Here is a 27,492-nt window from a genome sequence, read left to right on the forward strand (position 1 = left end):
CAAGAAGAAAGAGTGAGGCTGACAACTTGAGCAACTTTGCCTCACTTAAATCCAATTCATGCTCAAGTCAAGACATCACCTGTGATGTCATTGGTCCTCTTCAAAATGAAGGATGAACAGCAACCAAAGCTGGTTGGTATTTGGGATAGCCTAAAGCCAACTTCTTACTTTCCCTCCCCTCCTTGGTCTTCAGGAAGACTCACTGGAGCGTGTGAGACTTAGACGTAGGCATTCTTCCATATTCCATGTAACTCTTCCCCTCAAAAATTGATAGTAAGACATTTGGAATGTCATGGATCAGGTATTAGAGCCCTCTCCCACCGTTCCTCTTCTCTAATCGAAGTCTTCCAGGTTCTTCAAGGCCAACCTCCCCCAACGGTGTGCTGGCTTATAAATCCCAGCACACAATAATCTTTCCCTTGCTGTGAATTCTATCAAGCTTCTGTGGCCTCTATTGCTTATAATATAAAATACAAACACCTCCACCTGACACAGTCTCTGGCCTCCCTTTGTAGATTTTCCCCACTGTACTACTTCCATTCATACCTTCTACAATTTAGCCAAACTGGATTATCCTTGCTGCTTGCCATTCCCATCTTGATCTCTCCTGCCTTTGTGCATTTGTGATCCCCAGGCTTGGCATGTACTCCTTCCTTATTTCTGCCTATTGAAAGCCTTCTCTTCTCAGGTCAACTGCCAGTGTGCTCCATGGAACCCTCCTTGAGTCCCTTCCTTGAATCGTAGAATGTTAGAACTCACAGAGCCTTGGAGATTATGTTGTTTAATCCCCTCATTCTTTGGATGAGAAAATGGAGGTTCAGCAAGGGGGAAACATACTTTTTATAATTTTTAAGCAAGGTGGAGTAGCTCTAGGAATATGTTAAGATGTACAGAAGACGGCCCAAATATAAACTGATGGATGAGACATGCCCAAAGGTGAGGCACATTTGATTCAGAGTTTACTTAAAAAAAGTTTAATTTCAAAACAGCAACAATAAATCCTTGTGGAGTTAAAAACAATTAGGTTAATTTATAAAGCATCTATATTTTGTGAAAAGATTGATAAATTTAATCAAATTAATAAAATATCTACCGAGTTTGAGAAATAAATTTTGATGGAAGTGTTTAGAAATTTAATAAAAAACATATGTTTCATTATATTTTTTAAAGTCACAATTCAAACTTTTCTTTGCGGTCAGGCAGGTCCTCTCTGTCAATGTGCAGAGAGGCTTCTCTCTTGGAGAATGGACAGATTTCTGCTGGTGAGCTCAAATATATGGACTGTCATATCTGAATTGGCATGATTTCAGCCTTTTCTTTGCCAGCTTCTCCAGAGATCCCTCCCCATTGCCTGAATGCTGTTTGAGATTTGTGATTCTCCTATCCTGGGACTATTGTAAGTGATCCCTCTACTACTTCCCTGATTCCTTCTGGTCCTTTCCCCACTGGTAACTAGTGGTAGCAATGTGAGAAAAATGGCCTTTAGTCACCACTCTGATTCCTTAATGGATTCAGCCTTCCTTGCTTTCCCTGTGATATGTGGCTCCCTTCACCTTCCCTTAATCTGCACCTGCTTCCTTCCTTCAAGTCAAGTAAACCATTCACTTCTTTTTCTTTCTTTCTTTTTTTTTTTTGGGAGGCGGGATACTTTTGCCTCTGTGGTTTCTTCCAGAAATAGTGCACTATAGTGGAGAGAAGGTTGGATTTGTAGTCAAGGGGCTTGGGTCTGAATCACAGTTCTGACACTAAATATTTACCAAGTGGCTACAAACAGGATTACTCTCCCTCTCTGGGCCTCATTTTTCTCAGCTGTAAAATGAGGAGAACAACTTGATGATCTCTACGGTCCTTCCCAACTTTACACCCTATGACCACTTATTACGACTCTAAGTAATATTTCAACTTTCAGCTTTCCATTTAATAAGCCATCTGTAGTGTTCTGCCTTACTCAAAATGTTCCTCAAAGACCTATCTCATTCGGGAAGTTGGTTGTGATTTAAATGGGGTGAGACTATATACATCTTCCCCAGAGAGCTTTATAATATAACACTCAGGCCCCTCTGTAGTTCTTGTCAGATAAATATCAATCAACAAGCATTTATGAAGGCCTACTATGTGTCAGGCACTTTGCTTATGGATCATTTAGTCCAACATTCCCATTTAACAGATGGAAAGACTATGGTGACTAAAATCACACACTGATTTGGTGTCAGAAGCAGGACTAAAACCCTGGCATTCTGATTTCCAATCCATTTGTTGTTCTACTATATCACCCTGAAAGGGATTTTGGAGGGATTAGGAATTTCTCCAAAACTTGACTTGAAAGCAGAAAAGTACTTTGGTGATATCAGCTGGGGAAAAAAAACTTCAAGCAAGTACACAAGGGGGTGAGATGCCCCTAAATATATAGCATGTAAAGGAGGGATCTGGGGAAGCACTAAAGGTTACATGAAGAAGACCTCAAGGGGCAAGTATAAGTGACAAATTAGATGGGAGCTTGTAATATCATATGGTAGCTCAATCAAACTCTGTAAGCACTTCTTGAGAGCCTACTATGTGTTAAGTACTAGGAATGCAATGAAAGCAGTCCCTTCCCTCAAGGATCTTTCATTCTACTCCAGGGAGACAACTTGTAACTAGGTAAGAACATACAAAATATGTTTCAGGTACATATATAATAAAGTAATTTCGATAGAAAGGTGTATATGGGGAAACTCTTACAACTGGAGGGATCAGGAAAAGACTCCTGTAGGAGGTGGCTCCTAAGCTGTCCTTTGAAGGAAGCCAGGGGTTCTAGAAGGCAGAAGATGAGGAGGCATCACATTCTGGCATGGGAAATGGCCAGTGCAAAGATATGGAATCTAAAGATGGAATATTCATGAACATGGAAGAGCAAGCAGCCCAATATGGCTGGATTGTAGAGTGTATGAGAGGGAGTAATGTGAGATCCAGCTGGAAAGATGCCATGAAACATGATCATAAAGGGTCCTAAATGCCAAAGGAGATGTTTGCATTTGAAAGGGAGCCAATGAAGCTTCTTGAGCAGCAGGGTGATGTGGACAGACCTGTGCTGCAGGAATATCACTTTGGCAGCTGGATGGAAGAGGATTTGGAGAGGGGGAGAAACTGGAAGCAGGGAAACCAATAGTCTAGGTGAGAGGCAATGGAGGGGCTGAACTAAGGTTGTGACTGTGTGAATAGGGAGAAGGGAGAGATATGGAGATAGAACTGACAAGACCTGGTACTGATTGGGTGTGTGTGGGGGTTTATAGGAGAATGGAGAATCAGAGATGACTGGTAGGATTATGTTGTCCTCAACAGAATTAGGGATCTCCAAAAAAAGTGGATTTTAGGGGGAAGATATTAAGTACTTTTTTGGACATTCTGAGTTTAAGTTGCCCTTGGGACATAAAGGTGGTGATGCCCAATAGGATGTTGGTGATATGGGACACTTGGTAGATTAATGAGATTTCTTTCCATCCCTACACCCATGCCCATGTCCTTAGTCCTTGCCCTGTCCTAGAGGAAGGAGCTGATGCGTCTCTTCCCCATTATTTAAAGTCCGTCATAACCTTCATAACTCAGCCCACCTTTCCAGCCATACTACCTATTACTCTCCATAAACTCTACACTCTAGCTAAACTGGTCTTCTCGCCTCGTACACAATGCTTCATGTCCCATCTTTGTACCTTTGACAGGTAGGCAATAAATATTTATTAAGAACTTACTATGTGCCAGGCACTGTACTAAGAGCTGGAGATACAAATACAAACCAAAAGAAAGATAGTCTTTACCCTGAGTAAGCTTACATTCTAAAGGAGGAAGACAGGACATAGAAGGAAGTTGAAAGGTGGTGGTGGGGAGGGAAGAAGCACTTGTAGAGTCATGGTGGCAAAATCTGGAACACAGACAGAAGGGGAATGAAGCATGGCTGGCCTGGGTCTATCTCAAAATGAACGACAATTCTCTTCTTCTTCTTGTCCAAGGTTACATAGATAGTAACTAGAAGATCTGAATCCAGGTCTTATAACTCCAAATTCTGCCCATTCTGTAAGGAACTTACTAATGAGAGAAGTAGGCCGGCATGGTGGGAGGACATTCCAGGGTGAGAAGTGAGTTGAGTCATGGTGGTGAAGTTCAGAAGAATCAGAAACAGAGGGAAATGAAGTATGGTTGGCTTGGGCCCATTCCCAAAATGGAGATCATAGAAAGAACTCATCTTTGTGCTGGTTGTCCCATATGCCTGGTTGTATTTCTTCCTCTCCTCTGCATCATAGAACCCCTGGTCTCTTTCAAAGCTCAGTTTAAGCTCTGACGTTTCCATGAGGCCTTTCCTGATCCCCCTAGTTGTTAGTGCCTTCTCCCCCTGCCCAATTAGTTTGTATTTGCCTTTATATATGTTCTATTAACATGTGCATGCATTGTTTCACCATATCATATACTGATGTGTGTATCTGTCACGCTCTCTTGAGGGCAAGGACTTTTTAACATTGGGAGGTGGGGTGGGGTGTCTGTTTATCTTTAGCACCTAGGACAGTGCCTGGAACAGAGTAGATACTTTAAAAAATAAAAAAAAATTCTTTTCAATGAAAAAAATCTATTTTCTATCCCTCACACTTTCCCCCTTACCACTGAAAAATAAAACAACCCAAATCCTTGTAATAAATATGCATACTCAAGCGAAACTGATTTATACATTAGCTATGTCCCCAAAATGTCTCAGTCTTTGCCCTGGCAGGAGGTGGGTAGCATGCTTCATCACGGGTCTTCACAGAGAAGATGTTTAATAAATGCTTGTTGATTGATTGATTAATTGACTGACTATGAATACTGGCACAGATTTGGGAAGCTCAGGCATAAGCAGAGATAGAGTAGCCTTAGGAAAAGCAATTGAGATAACTCAGGAGTCAGAGTAGCTAGGTCAGGAGGAAAAATGGAAAAGAAGTCAGTGAGCCTTACTTTTTCTTTTTCCCGCTCCCTTTACTCTGCATCAAGTGGAGGGCATGGAGGCAACATGGTGTCATTAAAAAAAAGTATTGGCTTTGGAGTTATAAGACCCGGATTCAGATCTTCTAGTTACTATCTATGTAACCTTGGACAAGTCATTTCATCTGCCTAGGTTGCAGCTTCCTTATCTATAAAGTGAAGGGATCAGTAAGGTAATTGCTGAGGTCTCCTCTATCTCTAGATTCTGTGAAAAATTACATCTGTGGGACTGTATCTGGTATTTTACTTTGATGAAACTGTGACTTCATCAGTGTGTAACTCCCTCCACCAGTACAGTTCCTCATTCAACCACAATTTGTCACTTCAGACCCACATGCCTGGCTTATTTCTTTTTCTGGTCCTGTATGCCTGGGATGATGTCTTTTATCTATAAGTCATCACTGGCAATATATTGTAGCCTGCTGATACCATACATGTTTACATTGATATTTGAGTCACTTGAAATTCCAATTCTTCTAAGATTGTGAATTTTTTTCAAATTTAATTTATTTTTCAATGAACAAAAATCTGATTTTTCTCCCTCTCATGAATCCCCTTCCCATTAAAAGGAGAACAAAACCCTTGTAACAAATGTGTAGTCCAGCAAAACAAATCCCTCTATTGGCCATATTAAAAGATTATATCTATATGTATCTCTCTCTCTCTTTCTCTCTCTCTCTCTCATCTGTCATTCGGCCTCCTGAGTCCATCACTTCTCTTTCAGGGGGTGGGTAGCATGAATCATTGGTCTTCTAGAATTGTAATTGATCATTGACTTGATCAAAGCTCTCAAGTCTTTCAAAATTGTTTGTCTTTACCATGTTGTTGTTGTTATACAAATTGTTCAACTGGTTCTGCTCACTTCTCCCAGGTTTTTCCCTGTTTTTTGGGAAACTATTCTTTTTATTAATTCTTTTTTTGTTTTGTTTTTGGAGAGGGGAAGGCAGGACAATTGGGGTTAAGTGACTTCCCCAAGGTCACACAGCTAGTAAGGGTGTCAAGTGTCTGAAACTGGATTTGAACTCAGGTCCTCCTGACTCCAGGGCTGGTGCTCTACTGCACCGCCTACCTGCCCCTTTTTAATTAATTCTTATAATACAATTGTATTCCATTATATCCATATAACCATAATTTATTTAGCCATTCCCAAGCTGATGGGCATCCCCTTAGTTTCAAGTTCTCTACCACTACAAAAAGAGCTGCTATAAATATTTTTGCACATGTGCATTCTTTTCTTCTTTCTTTGATCTCTTTGGGCAGTCATATTGGTATGACTGGGACAAAATGTATGCACAGTTTGGTAACTTTTTGGACTTAGTTCCAAACTGCTTTCCAGAATGGCCAAAGGCATTCACAGCTCTACCAAAAGCACTCTAGCTTCCTGTTTCCCCACAGCTCCTCCAACCCTTGTCGTTTTCTATTTTTGCCAACTTTGCCAATCTGTTGGGTGTGATATAGATCCTGAGAGTTGATTTAGTTCATATTTCTCTAATTACTGGTGATTTGGAGCATTTTTTCATATGACTATTGATATCTTGGTTCTCTTCCTTTGAAAACTGACTGTGTCCTTTGACCATTTACCATTTGGGAAATAGCTGTTATTCTTATAAATTTGAATCAATTCCTTATCTGTCTTGGAAATGGATCTTAAACAGAGAAGTTTGCTATAATGATTTTTCCCCAGGTACCTGCTTCCTTTCTAACTTTAGCTGCACTGGTTTTGTTTGTGCAAAAACTTTAAAATATATGTAATCAAAATAAGATCATGATATCCTCATGACTTATTAGCATGTAATTACTAGGAGAATATTGGTGTTAAAAAGATGGACTTTTGTTACAGCAATTAGCTTAGGATGATTGACAATGCTCCATAATTTTTCCAATGCTACAGTTTTTGCTTTCTTCTTCCTATTCATTTCTCAGCCCCAATCACTGTCCATTAGCAGTGCCTGTCCAGGACATATGTACTAACAAACTGCCTCTAAAATTGTGTCACTTCTAGCATGAATGTATTTAGTATGTATTGGATCAGGTTCGTCTGCTTTTCTTGACTTAATTTTCTTAAGTTGCTTTGCAACTACCTTACATAGGATATCAGGTACTGAGATTGTAGAGTCCAAATGAAATAGTTCCACTTTCGTAGGTGACAAGAATAGATGGAATACAAATGCCAGTTGATCTGTTCCATTTCATATTTGTTTGTTGTCCTCTTGTCAGTTTCATCTACAAATGCTTTTAGGAAGAACATAGAGTACAAATAGTATTATCTCATAAAATATTGAAAAAAGAGTTGATGGGAAGTGATCTGGGTCTCATGCCATGCTCTTTGCAGGATTATTGTTTTAGCAACTCCTTTACAATGTCTTACAAGGTCATATTACTTGTAATCTCTCATTTTCTTCTCTATTTTTTTTTGGTAGGGCAATTGGGGTTAAGTGACTTGCCCAAGGTCACACAGCTAGTACCTGTGTCAAGTGTCTGAGGCCAGATTTGAACTCAGGTCCTCTTGACTCCAGGGTGGGTGCTCTACTTGCTGTGCCACCTAGCTGCCTCATCTCTAATGTTTTTCAGGTAAACTTTTGCTCTATACTAGTGTTGTATTTTTCTGCTATGTCTCTCTGCTTCATAAAGATCAGATGTGCTGATGGAGGCAGTTTTGGGATCCTTTTGATCTTTTCTTTGCAGTAAATGATTTGTACTGGTTAAATTTCTGTAAGAAAATGTCAGGATAAATGTCTTTACTTTTGTCCATTTCCATTTTTTTGGAGTTGACAGTTTATTTAAATAGGTCAAGGGAAAGGCACTATAATTGAATGCAATATTAAACTTTTAAAGCTTAAAACTATACTAAGACTTTTGGGACACCACAAATGTCACAGATACATGAAAAATAACCATACATTCTAGTTTACAAAATCTTTTTGCCCTACATAAACCTCTAGGCCTGAAGGTATTTATCTTCAAAAGGCAGGCATATCTTAATATATGGAGCAGATATGCTCTGAAAATGTTGCCTTTACCCACTGCTGGGCATTTACTTAAAGACAATAACAAAGGTACAGCATATGCCTAATAATTCGTATTAGCGCTCTTTGTGGCAATAAAGAAGTGGCAACAAAAGGGATGCCTATGATTTGGAAAATGACTAGAAACAAAACAAAACAAAACAAGACTATGGCATAGGAATGTACCCATTATTATACAGTAAGAAATGAGAAATTCAGAGAAACATGGGATGATTTGTATGAACTGAAGCAGAGCAATGTAACCAGAACCAAAAGAACCACATACATATAGACTTCTATACAAATGAAAAAAATCACAAAAAGACAGCCAAACTCTGAATAACTTAAAAAAATTGAAGGCTCTGGAGAATAGATGATGAAAAATCTCTTCCTACTTAAGACAGATATAGCCATTGCATTATATGTTTTCACTTGGTTGTTTTTCTTTATCAAAAGGGAGTAATCAATTGGGGAGGGATTTTTTTTTTCCTCTAGAAATGACCTTGAGGTGAAGACAAAACACATCTATAAAATACCTTCTCAGCAATATGTAGTCATGTAGTCTTAGAGAGTTACCAAGAACAGTGGTTCTCAAACTTTTTGGCCTCGTTATGCTCTTGTACTCTTAAAAATTATTAAGGACACCACTGTATTGGTAATTAAGGTGGGACTTTCTTTTACTCTTTTCTCTTTTAGCACTTATTTAATCAAGTGCCCTTGAAAAGTGTGGACTTTGTTTCTTTGACTAAATCAGGAGTCTTACGACCTCCTTGTCTTAAGGGAAAGCCTAGGCCATGTGGGTTTAAGATACATGCTTGTGACACTTTTAGGTCATGTGGGTGAGTCACATGTGGTGATGCCCTTTGACCCTGAACAGAATATATAAACTCAAGAGGTTAGTGTCTTCCTTTGGGGCTCTCAGTCACTGGAAGAGTGGAGTGGGACTCTGGGCAGCTGCTTTAAGAGCCCTGCCCCCTCCTTCCCTCCCTCCCCCTCCTGTGCTCATAAACCCAGATGTTGATGCTTTCTTGGTAACTATGAATTGTGATTTGGTCTGTTTATATTGTGTATGTTTGTAATTTGTTTGTATTTGCTCTGAAGTTCAGGTTTCTGGCTTTTCCTCCCAAACCAAGTAAATGATATTTGTATGTGTGATTAAGGTGAGTTGTTAGTCCTTTAACATTACTTTCCTTAGTGAAGCAGATCAAAGACCCTGTGTTAGCGGCCTTCTATGTGCTGGTTGTTGTTGGTTTTACACAGCCACAGTAGCTGCTAGCAGATTGTTACTATGCATACACACATATAGCTATATCCAAGTATAAATATATGCTAGGCAGCTAGGTGGCGCAATGAATAGAGTGCCAGGCCTGAAGTCAGAAGACTATCTTCCTGAGTTCAAATCCAGCCTCAGACACTTACTAGTTGTGTGTCCCTGGGCAAGTCACTTAACCCTGTTTGCCTCAGTTCCTCATCTGTAAAATGAGCTAGAGAAGGAAATGGCAAACCACTCCAGTATCTTTGCCAAGAAAACCCTAAATGGGGTCATGAAGAGTCAGACATGACTGAAACAACAATAACAATGTATGTGTGTGTATGCAGATATATGTATAGTATTAGAAATCGAAATGACTTAGTTATTATTATGAAAATAGTTTTGACTTTGGACTCTTGGAGTCCCTGGACCACACGTTGAAAAGTAGGTGTCTAGAATGATGAGAAGTTAAATGACTTACCTGAGGTCATATGGTCAGCATGTGTCAGAGGCAGATACTGAACCTGAGTTTTTCTGGTTTCCAGAACAGCTCTCTATTCAATACCACCCTGCTAATTATTAATTTTATGAATGGAAGATATTTGGAGTTATTTTTATGTTTGGTATAACAGTTTAAAGGTTCAAAGGAAAACCAAGGACTATTTCCTGAATAGAAGATAAAGCTGAAGAGTCCTTCTATTTCCATCTTTCCTTTTCCCCGGTATTGAAAGACAGAATGGTGAGGAAAGTGTTGGATTTGGAACCTGAGGATTTTTGTTTGAATCGAAGGTCTGCTATGTACTACCTGTGTAACTTTGGGCAGATATTTCGCTTTTCTGGGCCTCAATTTCCTCATATATAAAATGAGCGGGGTGGACTAAATGATTTCTAAGGTCCCTCCTCACTCTAAACTTATAATACGGTAAGTCCTTTTAGTCTATGAGTCTCAGATAGTATATACCAAATTTGTTTCTTGCTTTATAATTGGTAGAACAAATTTTGATAAACACAATTTAATTGAAATATAGTACATATGAGGCAGAGAAAAGACTCACCTGAGCTCTTTCCCAAACTCCTTGGAACACCTTTAAATAATGCCATAAAATAATTCCTGGAGCAGCAGAAACCACAAAAGGACAGGGCGAAATAATTTTCCAGCCAAAGACAACTTAGAAGGTCACCAGGAAAGGTGTGTTGCACTGGATGAGAGTGGAGCACAGTCCAATACAGGCCATGCCAAAGCACACGGGCCCCAGCAAACCAGCAGCAGGTCCTGGGAGCCACAGAATCAGCTTCTGGAACTCTCAGCCCACAGACAGTAAGAGGGTTGAACAACTGATCAGACGGAGATTGCAGGGGTCTCTTAGCAGTTGCGGTGGAGTAGGCACCCTTGTCACAGACCAGAGCAAAGGCCAAGAGAGTAGTAAATGCATCTTTCCTTAGATCATACCACTTTGGAAGAACTGAAAACTTAGAGGTTCCTAGAAGTATCTCTGAAAACTGCTGTACAAAATCCCTGAAGCTTGGGCTAGTGCACCCTCCACCTGGAAATAGAGCCCCCCTTTAGCAAAGAGTTAAAAGTCAAGACATAGGCTGGGGAAATGAGTAAACAACAGGAAAAATGTTAACCATAGAAAGTTACTATGGTGACAAGGAAGATCAAAACACACACTCTGAAAAAGATAAAAAAAATCAAAGATCCAACATCCAAAGCCTCTAAGAAAACTATGAATTGGTCTCAGGGCATGGAAGAACTCAAAAAGGATTTTGAAAATTAAGTAAGAAAGGTAGAAGATAAATTGGAAAGAGAAATGAGAGTGATGCAAGAAAATCATGAAAAATGAATCATCAACTTGGTTAAGGAGACACAAAAAAACGCTGAAGAAAACGACATCTCAAAAATATAATAGGCCAAATGGTAAAAGAGGTACAAAAAGCCAATGAGGAAAAGAATGCCTTGAAAAAATGAATTGGCCAAATGGAAAAAGAGGCACCAAACTTCACTGAAAACACCCTAACTCCTTAAAAAGCAGAATTGGCCAAATGGAAAATGAGGTATAAAAACTCATTGAAGAAAGTAATCCCTTAAAAATTAGAATTGAGCAAATGGAAGCTAATGCCTTTATGAGACATCAAGAAACAATAAAAAAACCAAAAGAATCAAAAACAATAGAAAACAATGTGAAATATCTCATTGGAAAAGCAACAGACGAGAAAAATAGATCCAGCAGAGATAATTTAAAAATTGTTGGACTACATGAAAGCCGTGATAAAAAAAGAACCTAGACATCATCTTCCTAGAAATTATCAAGGAAAATTTCCCTGATATCTAGAATCAGAGTGTAAAATAGAAATTGAAAGAATCCACCAATCACCTCCTGAAAAAGAACCCAAAATGAAAACCCCCAGGAATATTATAGCCAAATTCCAGAGCTTGCAGGTCAAGGAGAGAATATTGCAAGCAACCAGAAAGAAACAATTCAAGTATCATGGAGCCACAGTTAGGATAACACAAGATTTAGCAGCTTTTACTCTAAAGGATCAGAGCGTTTGGAATATGATATTCTGGAGGGCAAAGGAGCTAGGATTACAAACAAAAGTCACCTACCCAGCAAAACTGAGCATAATTCTTCAGGAGAATAAATAGACATTCAATAAAATAGAAGACTTTCAAGTATTCTTGGTGAAAAGACCAGAGCTGAATAGAAAATTTGACTTTCAGTTACAAGATTCAAAAAAAGCATAAAAAGGTAAACAGGAAAAGGAAATCATAAGGGATTTAATAAAATTAAACCACTTATGCTCCTATATGGGAAGATGATACTTATAACTCATAAAAACTTTTTCATTATTAGGATACAGGTGTGAGTGGAATATGAAGGGATGATATCTAAAAAATAATATTAAGGGGTGAGAAGGAGGAATGCACTGGGAGAAAGGGAAAGGGAGAGGTAGAATGGGGTAAATTATCTCACATAAAAGAGGCAAGAAGGAGAAGACAGAGAGGGAAGGGAGTGAGTGAACCATACTTTCATCAGTATTGGCTCAAAGAGGGAATAACATACACACTCAATTGGGTATGGAAATCTATGTTACTCTATAGGAAAGTAGGAGAGGAAGGAGGTAAGAGAAGGGATGGGGGGTGATAGAAGTGAGGGCAGATTGGGGAGGTGGTAGCCAGAAGCAAAACACTTTTGGGGAGGACAGGGTAGAAGGAGAGAAAGAATAGAATAAATGAGGGAGGGGGAATAGGATGGGGGAAAATACATTTAGCAATTGTAAACATGAAAAAAATTTGAAGCAAGTATGTCTGATAAAGGCCTCATTTCTCAATATAGAGAACTGAGTCAAATTTATAAAAATAAGAACTATTTCCCAACTGATAATGATAAAAAATGAACAGTTTTCAGATGAAGTAATCAAAGCTATCTATAACCATATGAAAAAAATGCTCTAAATCACCATTGATTGGAGAAATGCAAATTAAAATAATTCTGAGGAATTACCTCATACCTTATTAGATTGGCTAATAGGACAGAAAAGGAAAATGACAAATGGTGTAAGGGATGTGGGAAAGATGAGACATTAATGCATTGTTGGTGCACTGATTCAATCATTCTGTAGAGCAATTAAGAACTATGCCCAAGGTTATAAAACCATATATACTCTCTGACCTAGCAATACCACTACTAGGTCTGTATCCAAAAAGAGATAAAAAACAAAAAGGAAAATGACCTCCGTATACAAAAATATTTATATCAGCACTTTTCTGGTGGCAAAGAATTGGAAATTGTGGGGATGCCCTTCAATTGGGGAATGGCTGAACAAAATGTGGAGTGTGATTATGATGGAATACTATTGTTCTATAAGAAATGATGAGCAGGATGCTCTCAGAAAAACCTGGAAAGACTTACATGAGTTGGTGCAAAGTGAAATGCACTGTGTACAAAGTAACAGCAATATTGTAAGATGATCAGCTTTGAATGACTTAGGTATTCTCAGTAATACAATGAGCCAAGACAACTCTGAAGGACTTATGATGAAAAATGCTATTCATCCCCAGAGAAAGAACTAATGGTGTCTGAATAAAGATTGAAGCATACTTTTAAAACTTTCTTTATTTTTCTTGAGGTTTTTTTGGTCTGTGTTTTCTTTCACAACATGACTAATATGGAAATATATTTTGTATGACTACACACGTATAACATATATACAATTGCTTGCCTTCCCAATGAGGGGCATGGGGAGGGAGGAAGGGAAAAATATGGAACTCAAAGTTTTTAAAATGAATATTAAAAATTGTTTCTACATGTAATTGGGGAAAAACAAAATACTAAATAAAGAATCCCTTGTTTTAGGAAGCAAAAAAAAAGAAGTGAGTGGCTTGATCCATTTTCCTTCTTTTTGACTTGTGTTTTATCATTCTATTAATCACAATTTTTAAAGTCTTTGAAAGTCATCTCCATAATGTTGTTGCCATTGTGAAAACTATTTTCCTAGTTCTGTTTATTTAATTGCATCAGTTCATAAAGCTCTTCCTAGTTTCCTCTATATTTGTACATTTCATCATTTCTTGTGTAACAATAATATTTCATTACGCTCATATACCATAATTTGTTTCAAATTAGGTGGGGACCATCTTAGTTTCCAGATGGGGTTTACTATAATAACTTCATAAAAATTCATTTTTGTCAGTAATAATAGCGAAAATAGTAATCATTGTTATTAGCGTTCTTTTTTAATCACTGATGTGTTGGTAAATGTTTAACAACTGGCTCTATGGGAAAAATGCTCACAGGACATACTTTTAAGTTTAATCTGTATTATTAACATATTCTTCATTACTTTAAGTCAAGACAATTAAAAAATAATAAATCAAGCCTTGATATATAGCATATGCAGTGAAAAAAGAAATATAGTACATATATTAAACTCATAGGATGGGTTTAATATTTATAATGATGAAGGCTGCTGATTGTATACACATGATCTCTGCCTTCTTTTAATTTATAGGATAAATCAGCTGATATTGATTTAGAGAAAATAAGGGAAGTTGTTTCATATTTTGGGGGTGATCACCTCTTTTCAGGTTAGTCAGGGAGGACTTGCTGGAGGAAATGGGATTTCTGCTTATGATGCTGAATTGGAAGAAGGCATCATTTGAGTTCATTTGCTGAGAACGAACTCTGATTCGGTCCCACAGAATGGAGCTGGGATCCTTTCTTACTTCTATTTTAGAGATAATGTGTATGAGGGCTAGAGTGACACTCCACCATCTCTCACTCATGTTAACCGCCAAGAGCATGTAGAGGCATGGAGAGAGACCCCTCAAACCTCTTCATGTCTGAACAAGATTTTCAACAGAGGACACTTAACCTAGCATTTTCCCCTGGAGGCTACAACAAACAAGTCAGAACTTGGTGGTGGTGGTTGTGGGGGTGGGAAGGAGGCTGTCCCTACACTGCCCAAATAAATCTCTGTCTCCACTGTCCAAGGTATAGAGGTATTCAATTCAACAAACACGTTATAGAATCCCAGAATGTTAGGGCCAAACTATGACCTTCCCTAAACCATCTTTTGTCATCTCAGCTAGAGATAGAACACAAGGCAGGGTGGATAGTGAATACATCCCAGTGTGGCAATCCTCATGTTCACTGTCTCTCACATTATTTCATGTTTCTTCTCCTCCACCTCCACCCAATACCCCATGATGTCTTTGTGAGGCTAGTTCAAGGTTTCCCTACTCAAAAACGCCCCCTTTCCAGATGGCAAAATCAGCAAAGATCAAGAATGTCAGAATCACAGGAAGTTGGAACAGAAAGGGATCTGAGAGATCACATCCAACCTTCTCATTTTATCAATGAAGAAACTGGGGAAAATTGAGTCATTTGAGTATTGACAATGGGTAGTGGTGGTTGTGGTGGTGGAAGTATAAAGAAATTTAAGATTGTGTGCCTGCCCTCTACTAAAGTAGAATGATACTTTCTCTGTTACATAGAACCCATGGAAAGAACACTGGTCTTGGAGTCAGAAAATCTGGGTTGGAGTCCTAGCTCTTTTACTTACTAGCTATGTAACCTTGGGCAAGTCTGTGCTTTAACCATCTCCTGTAAAATGAAAGGGTTGGATGAGATGGTCTCTAAGGCCTCTTCTTGTTCCAACATTCCACGATTCTCCAAACTTGACATCTTTGGTTTTTGCTGATGTTTCTCTCTGGAAAGAGGGAATACTTTAGTGGAGAAAAAAACCTTGAACTAGCCTCACAAAAACATTGAAAACCCATACTTGGAGGTGTGGGAGAGGGGAAGGGGCAGGAATGAAAAAATGTGAGGGATGGAGAACCTAAGAATGAACACACTGGGTTAGATTCATCATCCATCTAGTCTTATACTTTGTCTCTAACAGGGATAACAAAGGATAGTTTGGAGAAGGCTATGGTTCGATTCCATCATGCCAAGCCCAGTACATTAGGGAATGTGCCCTGACCATTTCCAATTTCCCTCCATAACTTGTGATGTTTCTGTCATCCCAGGGTTTCACTAAAACCTTCTTGATCCTATTTCTAGTTTTAACCTGAACCGTCTCTTGAGGAAATGAGTTCCATAAGTTTGTTAATGGGACTATATAGAGCTGTAATTTTTATATTTGTCCCCAGTGACCTCCCTCAAACTTTAGGGAGGTTCCTTTTATTCTAGTGAGAGAGAACTTTTGAGAAAGGTAGCATGGCATCGTGGGGATAGCTAGCTAGCTAAAGGGCTGAAAAAGTTCTTACTATGTACAAAGAACTTTGCTGAGCACTGAGGCTATAAACAGGCAAATAAAACAATCTGCCTGTAAGAAGCTTACATTCTAAAGGGGGAAGACAGCACAAAAAGGGGAACTGGGAGGGGCCGTCAGCAGCATGTACTAGAGGCACCATATTGTGATGATAGCTAGGAAATGATATGGAGGTCTGATTCCAGACAAGATAAGGTGAAAACTCATTTATCAGAGCTGGGGAGTTTGGGGGCCAGGTCCAAGGTTGAAACAGGTGGGAGAGGAGGATCATGACTTGAGTTTGACAATATGGTGAAGAGATGGCTGGGAAGTGGCATGGAGGCCTGGTTCCTGGCTATATAAGGTGAAAGTCCACCTATCAGAGCTGGGGAACCTCAGGGTAAAGTTTAAAGTACACTGAACATTGAGTCAGGAAGACCAAAGTTCAGATCCTGACATATTAACTGTATGACTCTGGGCAAACAATTTAACCTCATTGGACCTCAGTTTCCTGATCTGCAAAATGAGGGGATTGGACTTAATGTTCTCTAAGGTATCTTTTAACTCTAAATCAATGTAACTGATAGAGATAGAGAGTGGGGGTGAAGTTAATTCTCTGTGGAGGAGATGGCAGATAGGGATGGGATGTGAGACCATTCCAGGAATGAAGGATGGGAGGTGACTGAGAAGCATAAGAGCAGAGAATAGGGAACAGTTCAGCCTAACTAGCCTATGGCAGTTCTCATCTCCCACCTCCATGTTGTTGCTCAGGCTGTCCCACATGCCTGTAATGCACTCCCTTCCCACCTCTGCCTCTGAGAATCCTCAGATTCCATCAAGGCTCAACTCTTCTCCTTAATACTTTCTTCTCTCTAGGTTTTCACGTTACTGCTCTCTTGTGGTTCTCCTCCCACCTGTCCGACCACTCCTTCTTAGGCTCTGATAGATAGTCATTTGGGTCATGCTTGCTAACCAGCTTTGAAGTAAGCTGGTACTATATTTACTAAAGTATCCTAGGATCAAATCAAGGATGTCTTCGGAGGATCATTTGTTCATTACATTCACCAACCTAGAACCACCACCCCCTTCTTGCCACGTATTTCAGTTCCACCCAGTCTTCAAGGCTCAGCCCAGATCTTACTCCCTATCTGAAGCTTTCCCTTATTTATTCTAGCAGACAATGGTTTCTCCTGGGCCCTCTTCTCTTCTCCCTCTATTTTCCTGGGTGAGCTCATCAGCTCCCATGGATTTGATTTTCACCTCTGAGCTGATGGTTCTCAAATCTTCTTATCTAGTCCTAATCCCCCCAGTTTCACATCTCTATCTGCCTTTTGGACATCTTGAATTAGATGTCCCATAGATATCTTAAACTCAACATGCCCAAAACTGAACTCAATATCCTTTTCTTACAAACTCTCCCTTCTTCCTAACTTCTCTAGTACTCAGGAAGTACTCTCCCAGTCTTCCAAGTTTGCAACCTGGGTGTCAGCTTTGACCCCCCACTCTATCACGATTTTACCTTTGTACCACCTCTTAAATATGTGCCCTTTTCTCCTCTGATACTGTCACCATCCTAGTTCAGGCCCTTATTGCCTGATGCCCAGACTATTGCAAGAGCTGCTGGTAGGTCTGCCTGCCACAAGTCTCTCCCAACTCTAGTCCACCCTTCTCTTATCTACCAAAGTGATTTTCTTACAGTGCAAGTCTAACTATGTCTGCCCCTTTCTTGACAAGTTCCAGTGGCTCCTCATCACCTCCAGGATCAAATATAAAATCCTCTGTTTGTCATTCAAAGCTTTTTATAACCTGCTCCACCTCCCCATCCCCATCCTTTCCTATATTCTTATACCTGACACCCTACTAAGTACTCTGTGATCCAGCAACACCAGCTCTGTTGCTAGAACAAGACAGTCCATCTTTGGACTCTGAAAATTTTCTCTTGCTGTCCACCATGCCTGGAATGCTCTCCCTTCTCATCTCTATTTCCCAGCTTCCTGGCTTTCTTTAGATCCCAGCTAAAATATTACCTTCTACAGGAAGTCTTTTCCAAGCCTCCTTTATTCTAGTGCCTTTCCTTTGTTGATTATTCTCTATTTATCCTGTGTATAGCTTATTGATACACAGTTGTTTACATGTTTTCTCCCCCCTTAGACTGAGCTCCTTAAGAGCAGGGACTGTCTTTTACCGTTCTTTGTATCCAGTGCTTAGCACAGTGTCTAGCACATAGTAGGAACTGAATAAATGTTTGACTGACAAACTGAAGCAAGAATAGACTTGCTAGACTAGGAGAATAAACAAAAATTGAGGGTCCAAAGATTACAATAACAGTAAAGAACAGCTATAGAGGTGTAAGGTAGTAGGAGAGACAGAAGAGAAGGAAATTGTGATCAGAGAAGAGAACTGCATGAATTAATGGGTTTAGATCTCATTCCTTTTTGATGGCGGTATTTCTAGACTATATGAAATAAGCCCATAAATATAAGATATGTGGAGAGATGAGAATTCCAGGACATCAACTTTTTGGTGATATCAGTGAAAATGGCACATATTTAACTAGGATCACCTTGTTTTCCTATCCACCAGTTGCCCCCATTCCCAACTACAGTCTTTCATGCAGGATTATTGTTGTTAGCATTTGGAGTTCATGCCTCCAGTTACTTTTGAGTCTAGTGAATAGGAACTGGTGATCAGTTGCTAGCCCCAGCTTACTTCATGATACTGGACAAGTTGGTTTATGTCCTGTGCATCCTGGCACAGTGAACAGTGGGCTAGTTCTGGAGTCAGGAAGGACTGGCTAAAATCTGAAACTTGCCATTTCTCTGGCCATGAGCAAATCATAGCTCCTCTGAGCCCTCGCTTCCTCGTCTGTAAGTGAGGTTCACGGCGTCTGCGGTACCCACGTCGCAGGGTTGTTGTGAGGCTCAAATTAGATGGTAAATGTGAAGCTCTTTGCAAATTTTAAGGTGCTATATAAATGCCAGGCACTATATGGGCTTCTGCTTCTTTATCCTTACAATGAATAGGTGATCTCTAAAGTCCCTCCCAGCTCTGACAGTCTGTGATTGGCAACAGCATTTATAGGGCACTTACTGTTTTCAGAGCCTTGGGTGGGGGTGGGGGAGAGAAGGGAAGGAAGAAAGGAAAGAAACGAGCAAGTGAAGAGCCTACTATATGTCAGGCTAAGTGTTTTATAAATATCTCATTGGATCCTCACAAAATTCTGGGAGGTAGGTGCTATTATTATCTTCATTTTACAGTAGAGGAAACTGAGGCAGACTGTGGTTAAGTGATTTGCCCATCGTCACATGGCTACTAAGTGTCTGAGGCTGGATTTGAACTCAAGTCTTCCTGATTTCAGCCATCCATGCCCTGCACTACCTAGCTGTGGGGAGGATTTAGGTAGTATTGGAGGCTTCTTATGAGACTCTTAGAAGATTGCTCTCTAGCCTTGGACACTTTATGGTCTAGTTAGGGGAAACTAGGCCTTATACATGTTTTCTACCCTACTCTGAATCTGTGTGCCTAGTAACAACTAGCGTGGGTATCAGGAGAGCTCAACACTACCATTCCGTCTATAGAGAGATATATACAGACTAGAACTAGTAACACGAGTATGAATATCCTGTGAGCAGCAATTTAAAACAATGCCGTTTTTTGCTTTTGTTTGCACAACTAGGTTCATTACTTCCTTGTTTCTCTTAAGGGATCAAACTCCACTAGAGAAGCCATGAGGCTGGTAGAGCCCTGGAGCTGATGTTGCAACATCCTGGGGAGTCTGAAGTAGGACCTGCTGATGGAACCCTCCCCTAGCATTTTCTATCTCCACTGGGACACTTATCATATGGTCTCACATGATAAGGATTTGTTGATGCTTTATCTCCCTGCCTAGATCGGAAGCTCCCAGAAGGCAGGGATCACATTTTGTTCATTCTTCCTCGTTTCCCCCAGCACTTAGGGGTAGATGCCATCCATTCCTTACTCATAGCAGACATTCAGTAAGTGTGGAACTGAATTGATAAACTGAGGCTGAGGGACCAGAAATGATTTACCTAATCTCATGCAAGAAGTGAATGCTTTTGGAACACAATACTACCCTTCATATACTCTCCATTCCAGTCCAGCTACCCTATGACTGTTCCCCTCAATTCAGTACCCTTTCCTGACTCCATGCCTGTAATGCCCCTCTTCCTCACCACTGCCTCCGAGAATTCTCAGGCTCCTTCAAAGCTCAATCCAAGTGCCCTCTTCTACAAGATGCCTTTTCTGACCCCTCCCTAGCTATTACTATTTTTCTCTTGCTAACGTATTCTTTACTTTTCTATTTAAATGTTGTACCCACCTCATTAGAATGTAAGCTCTGTTTTAAAATTTCATCTTTGTATCTTTAGGACCTAGCATAATGCCTTGTACATAGTAGGTACTTAGTGAATGCTTACTGAAATGACATTTGTGGAAAGGAATTCAGGAGCCTACTATCCCAGCTCCCTTGTCTCTCTCGGCTTGGCAGTGTCCTGTTCCATCTGGAGCTCTGTTCTGTGGATAGCTGATTAAGAGAGGGCAGAGAGTGCAGCCCAGTTTCCAAAAGCAGAAGGTAGATTCAGAGAGAACTGCTGTGGGGAAAGGGTTAAATATTTCTGGCTCCGTTGGCCTTGGTGCTGCTGTCTGCTGCAGTTCCCCCTTTCCGGGGCTGCTGTGCTTCGAGGTTTGCTTGGAATGTGTGCAATGCGGAGAGAGGCTGTGGGTGGTAGGGCCGGCCAGTAGGCCGGGGGAACAACTTCTGCCTGATACTCTGTGTTGAGCAATCCACTGAGTAGGATGTGAAATTGGTCTCTGTTCCTGTAACTCGGTGCCTCTCCTCTTCTGTTTCTCACTCTGGCAGTTTCCTTAAGCACCCACAGCCCTGCTTGCAGCCAAACAAGGGAACAGACAGGGTTGGGCTGCAGAATCTGATCTACGCTCTATATAGGCTTGAGGAGGGCTAGAGTGGGGATGTATGCAAAGAGGGAGAGAGGACCATAGGCAGAGACAGAGTAGAGAGACACACGCAGAGGGAGAGAGACAAATATGGGAAATGGGGAGGGGGAGAGAGACACAGAAAAAGAGAGAGAGAGAAGGAGAGAGAGAAGAGAGAAAAGGAGAGAGAGAGGGAAGAGAGAAAGAGGGAGAGAGAGAACGTGAAAGAGAGGAGAGACATACTGAAGGGGAAAGGGAGAAAGACAAATATGGGGGGAGTGAGAAGAGACAAAGGGAGAAAAGGAAGGAAGGAGAGCAAGTGAAAGGGAGACAGAGGTGAGAGACAGATATAGAGAGACATACATAGAAGGAGAGATTATGAAAAAGGAAGGAGAAATGCAGAGTGAGAGATGAATGTGAGAGAAATAGAAGAGAGGAGAGAGACAGCAACACAGAAGGAAAGAACAAATGAGAGATGGAAACACTGAGAGGGACAAAGAAGAAAGAATGGCACACAGAAGGAGAGAATTAAACAAAGGAAAGAGACATAGTGGGAGGGATGAAGTGAGAGAGAGAAAAAAGCTTACATACTAAGCTGCAAAGAAATTAAGACATATAGGGAAAGAAAGATGGAGAGAAACAGAATGGAGGAAAACGACTGATTTAGTCTGCAGAAATTCATAGCATTCTAGAGCTGGAAGGGACCTTTAGAGACCACCTAGCCCAACTCCCTCGTCTTTTTTGTTGTTGTTCAGTTGTTTCAGTCATGTCTGACTCTTCACAACCCCATTTGGGGTTTTCTTGGCAAAGATACTGTAGTGGTTTGCCATTTCCTTCTCCAGCTCATTCTACAGATGAAGAAAGTGAGGCAAACACTGTTAAGTGACTGAGGGCAGATTTGAACTCAGGTCTTCCTAACTCCAGGCTCGGTGCTCTATCCACGGAGCCACCTAGTTGCTCTTATCTTATGGATGAGGAAACTGAGGCCCAGAGACAGAAAGTGCCTTGCTGGAGGTCAACTAGTGAACTGGTAGAAGAGCTGGGACTAGAACCTGGGTCCCCTGACTCTCAGTCCAGTGTTCTTCCCATCTCAGCAGTAGTTTTGTATGGACAAAGACTGAGGGCTTGAGCTGATACCCAAATGGTTTAAGTTGTATGAAAGTAAGTGTTGATAGACTTCTTATACCTAGAATCAAAACAAATGGCCTTCCCAAAGCCTCTACCCTGTTCTGGCATTAATGTTCTGAGCAGGGCATAGGATCCTATACAGAGACTTTGATTATAGTATCTCTGGAGAAGTTGGGTTGATGGTTTAGGGGCTGGGCAGCTTGGACCAAGGTGGTGCCATCTTTACCTGCTGATCTGTCCTAGGATCAGATCTAGTGTCTTACCTGGTGGTCAGTTGTTCATGACATTCCCCTCACCTGGGACCACCCTCCCTTTGTCACTTACTTAAGTCCTATCCATCCCTCAAGGCTCAGCTCAAATCTCACTTCCTCTATGAAGCTTTCCCTGATGTCAGCCTATAGCCTACAGTAATCTCTCTCTCCTTTCTGCCCTTAAAATACTTTTCATCTTTATTCCCTATTTGGCATTAAGCAAATGCATTTGAATGATTAATTTAGAAGATTCGGCTTCAAATCCCAGCACTTAACCAGGTATGATTTTGGCCAAATCGTTCAATCTCTCTGGGCCTCAGTTTCCTCATCTTTAAAATGTGGAGTTTGGATTAAATGATCTTTAAGGTTCCTTTCAACTTTATCATTCTTTGATACTGTATATTTGCGTGTGTCTGTCTGTGTGTATCTGTGTGTGCGCATGTGTATATATGTCTTATCTCTCCTACTACACTGTTTCCTGAGGTTGGAGAATGTATCTTTTATTATTTGTATCTCCTACCACAGTGCCTTACATATAGTAGGCTCTCAAAAAAATTGCTGCTGTTGCTACTCAAAGGGACCTCTTAAAGGAAAATCTCAAGAGCATCTTTAAAAGATGAAAGAAAGAAAGCAAACAGATAGTGTGGGGAGAGTGGAAAGAACATTGGATCTGTGGGAAGACCTAGGTTAACATCCTGGTTTCTGACCTTGGGCAAATCATATTAATGTCAATTGACTGTTTCCTCAGCTGTAAAATGGGGATAATACTGCCTGAACATCACCTACTTTAAAGGGTGGTTGGGAGCAGTAGGGAGGTGCACTGCTTATAAAACGCTTTGTAAACTGGAAAGCATTTTGGTCTTTGCAATCCCAGTACCTGGCGTAGTATAGTCTTTAATCCTTAATAATCACTGAAACTTGTTAATAAACATAGCATGAGAAACTTTGTCAAATGCTGAAATCTGGGCATACGGCGCCTAGAGAATCCCCCTGATCTATCAGTCTAGTAACCCTGTCAAAAAAGGAAATAGCGTTAGACTGACACGGTCTCTTCCTGATGAGGCTATGCTGGCTCTTGCTGATCACAGCTTCCCCTTGCAAAGGCTCACAAACCGTCTCTTTACTAACACATTCCAGAATTCTGCCAGGATTCTTGTAGAAGAAGAAATGGATTTGATTATGGACTTTAGCACTGCAAATATAGGGAACATTCTGGGCCTTCCTGGTTTCCTTTAATGAAATGGAGAAAGATCAGTCCTTTAAGACATAACTCAGTTCCATTCCATTCAATAATCTTGCATTCGAGCAACTCTCATGTGCTGGGCATTGTCTCTCTCCTCGAGGACCTGATATGCTACTGGGGGTGGAGTGGGAACCACATGTTCATAGAAAATTAAATGCAAAATACATACAGAAGAATTTTGGAGGGGTGGAGAGGGCAGAAACAACCAGGGGAATGAGGATAGGCTTCCTGTAGGAGGTAGTATATGAGCTGAGCTTTGAAGGATGCTAAGGATTCTAAGTGGGAATGCTAAGTAAAGAATCTATTCCAAGCATGGTGGACAGTCTGTGCAGAGGTTCAGAAACAAGAGATAGAATATGATTTATGAGGAACGGTAAGGACCCAGTTTGATTGGACTATACATTGGGTAAAGGGAAATAATATATGATAGGCCTGGAAAGGCAGAGTGGAACCATACTGTGAATGGCTTTACAATCAAAACAGAGGAGTTAATAGTTTATCCTAGAGGTAAGAGGGAGTCATGGGAGCTCCTTGAGATAGGGAGTAACAGTCAGACTTGTGCTTTAGGATTATCAATTTGCCAGCTGTGTGGAGGCTTGATTGGAGGTGGAAGAGACTAAAGGGGAGGAGGAGGAGGGAGAGGAAGAAGGAGAAGGAGAGGGAGGGTGGGAGGGAGGGAGAGAGAGGCAGAGAGAGACAGAGAGACAGAGACAGCAAGAAAGAGACAGAGAGAGACAGAGACACAGAGACAGAGAGAGCAGGCTGAGGAAGGCCTGAACTAGGGTGGTGGCTGTATGAATGAAGAGAAGGGGAAGGATGCAAAATAGATCATGGAGATTGAACTGATAAATGTTGGCAACTGTTTTGATATGAAGGGTAAAGGAAAGTGAAGAATAGATGTTGCTGCTGAGGTTGCAAACCTATTTGACTAGACTAGAATGTTAGTGGTGCCATTGACAAAAATAGGGTAGTTAGGAAGAGTAGCAGGATTTTGGGGAAAATAGTGAGTTCTGGTTTGGATATGTTGAATTCGAGATGCCTACAAGACATCTGATTGGAGATGTTCAACAGGAAGTTGGTGATGTGGGACTAAAATTCAGGACAGAGATTTGGGCTTGATATATAAACCTTGAAGTCCTCTGATGAAATCACTAAAATCAACCTTCCAGTCACCTAAGTTCACAAGCTCAGAATCATCTTTGACTTCTCTGTCTCTCTCACTCTACACAATGAGTTTTGCAATCAGGGGTCAAGACTTGTTGGATCCAACTCCCCAACATTTCTTGTGTCCATCCCTTTTTCTCCTCACACACAATCCAGAAAGAAAGGTTGTGTCCAGTGTGAAGGGATTTAAATGCAGTTTGTACTTGGTCCTAGAGGTAATAGGGAGCTACTGGAATTTTTGAGTAAGGGGAGTGGCATGGGTCAGACCTGCACTTTAGGAATATCATCTCGACAGCTGAATGGAGAATAAATTAAAGATGGGAGAGACAAGAAGTAGTGAAACCAGTTAAGAAGCTATTGCAAAAGTCTAGGTGAGAGATGATTAGAGTCTGAACTAGAGGGGTGGCTGTGGGAAAGGAGAAAAGGGGACAGATTTAAAGGTAGAGTTGAAAGACTTGGCAACTGATTGAATATGGCTAAAGTGGGGGAGTGTAGAATCCAAACCTGTTTGACTGGAAGGATGATGGTTCCATTGACAGAGTCAGCAACCAAGAAACTGTTAAAAATCTTAGAGCAATTTTAGTCAAATAGTGGGGTCAGGAGACAGATTTCAAGGGGTCTCAGGCACAATACACATTATTGCACTTCACATACTCTAGTCTAGCCAAACTAGCTGACTTGTTCCTTGCACTTGATATCCCTTCTAGCTTTATAACTTTTCTCAAGAGCTTAGTCACTAAAGGGAGGAAAGATATAGGATCATAGCTACTGAAAATGGTACAATCAAGGGAAGGGTTTTTTTCTCCTTAGGATGGGGAAGTCATAAGCATGTAAGAAACAGGGAAGTAGCCAGGAGACAGTGAGCGATTGAAAGTTAATGACAGAGCGAGGGTGATAGAGGTGGCAATCTGTTGGAGAAGATGGGATGGGATAAGTTATGTATATGAAGCAGTTTGCCTTGCCAAAGAGAAGGATCATTTCTTCATGTGGGACAGGGGTGGAGGGGGATATAGAGGGGGAAGACAACTGAGCAGTGTGTGATGGGGATGAGGGGAGAAGAGGGATCTCTTACTGAATGACCTCAAATTTTTTTTTGGTGAAGTATGAAGCAAGGTCCTTGGCTGAAAGGGTGGGAGGAGGAGATCTCAAGAGTCCTGAAAAAGGGATGAAAAGGTTTGGAGTAGTCGATGTGGTGAGTAGGCTATTAAACTGATTGTCTTGCTATAGTGAGGGCCCTGTTGAGATTATATAGTAAAAATCTGTAGCAGACCCAGTCAGCACAGTTGGTGATTTTCCCCATCTTTGTTCAGCGGCATGTGAATAGGAGCAAAAGTGATGGATGGTGGGAGTAAACCAAGGCTGGAGCTTGGCAAGATCTACTAAGTGATAGAACAAATAAGGGACTCAAATATAGAAGACAGTGTAGAGTTTAACTGGCTCTGTAAGGGGTGAAGGAAGAAATGAGTGAAAATATAGTCAGGGCTCAAAGTGTTGTGAGGGAGGCTATGCCAGGAGGGAGCCAGGTCTTGTGAGAGCCAGAAGTTGGAGGAAGTGGAAAAAAAAGGTTTTAGATGGAAGCTAGCTTGATAACTGGCACTCTAGCACAGTGAAAGGGTCAGGTAGATCTGGAGTTGGGCATTGGGTGATAGGAGATGGGATAAGAGAGTGAACAGCTGGGAATGGGGAACGGGGTTTGTACAATGACAGGTGGGGAGGGGGTTCAGAATCACTGTGATGGGGAGGGGGGAATAGGATAGGAATGCTACACTAAACATTAAGGAGTGCATCCAGGAAGATGGTTAGTGGCTGGAGAAAGGTCTATTGAGGGAGATAGGGGATCAAATGTTCAAGGGCCTTCTTTGATGTCCAACCTCAGAGCAGATGGTGATGTTGAGTCTTTCCAGGCCCGAGAAGCCAGGAACAGGTAAAAGTAACAAGCTAGGGGAGTCTGGACAAGAGTCAGGAACTGGCAATTTCAAGTAGGTCTCATTCAAGAAAGGTCTCTGGAGCACTGGAGGAGACCCTGGGGCAAAGAGGCCTCAGGCAGGTGGCTGGGATCCAGGGCTGATATAGGATTTCCTTAGAAGTTTCCTGAGTGAAGGACTTACATACTTACGTTTCCGTCAATAGACTGTAAGCACCTTTAAGGAAGGGCATGTTTCATTTTTCTTGCATTCCCAGAGCCTAACAGTGCCTGGGAGTTTTAGTTTAGTGGACTGAAAGGTCAATATAAGTCAATAGTGTGAAATGGATGACAAAAAAGTCAATGTGATCTTAGAGTGCATTAAGAAAGACATAAAAAAGAAATAAAAGGTATCATTAAACACTAAAAATTATACAGAAAAAAGTTCAGAAGGGGACACAAATAGGGCAGTGTTGTCCTTGCTCAATTTCATATGCGTTTAAAAATGAGCTGTGTTCATAACAAGTTCACAGTTTGATGTTATTCTATTTTTTTGGGTCTTCGTATGTTGAAATATTTGTGTCTGCTGATAATTAAGTTCATGATAAAAAAGAAAAAAATTCTGAACTCTAGGAAGGTGATAGCCTCTATATCCTCTGCTCTGATCAGACCAGTTCTTGGAGTCACATTTCTGGAAGAACATTGACATATTAGCATGTATCTAGAGGAGGGTAAGTAGGATGATGAGGCAAGTGGAGAACATGCTATGTCAGGAATATTGGAAGGCTTGGGTCTCTTTAGTTTATAGAAGAGAAGACTCAGAGAAGATATAATAGTGGTCTTCAAGTATT

The sequence above is a fragment of the Trichosurus vulpecula genome, chromosome 3 (assembly GCF_011100635.1).
Source record: "Trichosurus vulpecula isolate mTriVul1 chromosome 3, mTriVul1.pri, whole genome shotgun sequence".
NCBI classification, from domain to species: domain Eukaryota; kingdom Metazoa; phylum Chordata; class Mammalia; order Diprotodontia; family Phalangeridae; genus Trichosurus; species Trichosurus vulpecula.